The following is a 727-nucleotide window of genomic DNA, read 5'->3' on the forward strand; positions in this document are numbered from 1 at the left end:
AATAAATGGTTGTCTCCACTCAACCTGCAGCCTGGTAAGGCCGTGTGCGACAATGCTGCAAACCTGGGTGCGGCCCTTCGCCTGGGCAAGGTGACACACGTACCTTGTATGGCTCACGTGTTGAACCTTGTCGTCCAGCAATTTTTAACACACTATCCCGGCCTAGATGGCCTTCTGAACAGGGCACAAAAACTGTCTGCTCACTTCCGCCATTCAAGCGCCGCAGCTGAGCGACTTGCATCGCTCCAGAAGTCTTTCGGCCTGCCGGTTCATCGCCTGAAATGCGATGTGGCGACACGCTGGAATTCAACTCTCCACATGTTACAGCGACTGTGGCAGCACCGCAGAGCCCTGGTGCAATACGTCATGACGTATAGCCTGGGCCAACGAGATGTAGAGGTGGGGCAGATCACCCTGATGGAGTGGTCTCAGATCAAGGACCTATGCACCCTTCTGCACAGTTTCGACATGGCGACGAATATGTTTAGCGCTTTCAATGCCATTATCAGCATGACGATTCCAGTCATTTACATGCTGGAGCACACGCTAAACACTATTCGGAGTCAGGGGGTGGGACAACAGGAAGGGGAGGAACTACAGGAGGATTCATATGCGCAAGATACAACAACATCACCAAGGTCCAGACGTTCATCATCACCAACGCGGCAGGCATGGGACCATGGGGTACAGGGATCAACAAGGGCGCATGGTAGCAGGCGAGATGTTG

Source organism: Anomaloglossus baeobatrachus, unplaced genomic scaffold (genome assembly GCF_048569485.1).
Source record: "Anomaloglossus baeobatrachus isolate aAnoBae1 unplaced genomic scaffold, aAnoBae1.hap1 Scaffold_535, whole genome shotgun sequence".
Classification (NCBI taxonomy): Eukaryota; Metazoa; Chordata; class Amphibia; order Anura; family Aromobatidae; genus Anomaloglossus; species Anomaloglossus baeobatrachus.